The sequence below is a fragment of the Triticum dicoccoides genome, chromosome 7B (genome assembly GCF_002162155.2).
Source record: "Triticum dicoccoides isolate Atlit2015 ecotype Zavitan chromosome 7B, WEW_v2.0, whole genome shotgun sequence".
NCBI classification, from domain to species: Eukaryota; Viridiplantae; Streptophyta; class Magnoliopsida; order Poales; family Poaceae; genus Triticum; species Triticum dicoccoides.
The window spans coordinates 14,081,188-14,081,630 of record NC_041393.1 but is presented as its reverse complement, the minus strand read 5'-3'; positions in this window follow the sequence as shown (position 1 = coordinate 14,081,630).

Genomic DNA, 443 nt, shown 5'->3' with positions numbered 1-443 from the left:
CTCCGACGCAAAAAGGGACCGTAAGAAAATATATAGTCGCCGTAAAAAATATTTTATGTTATGTAAAATTACAAACGTAAAAACATGGTCTAAAATACACATAAACTACAAATTTTTCTTGTCTTATGACCTAAATTTTTATTTTCTTATGTCAAATTTTATGTAGTGAATCAATAGGTATGTAACTATTTGAATTCCAAACGTAATTTAATTATGAAATGATCGTAAGATTACCTCTGGTGAAGAATAACCTATTCTGCACCCTGGGTGATGAAGAGTAACACTATATATGGGTATCACCACAGAGTCCGTGACCGACTGCAGGCCTTTCAGGATATCCAGCTGTGCCTCGTCGCCTGCAAAAGATATATATATATATATATATATATATATATATATATATATATATATATATATATATATATATATATATATATATATAT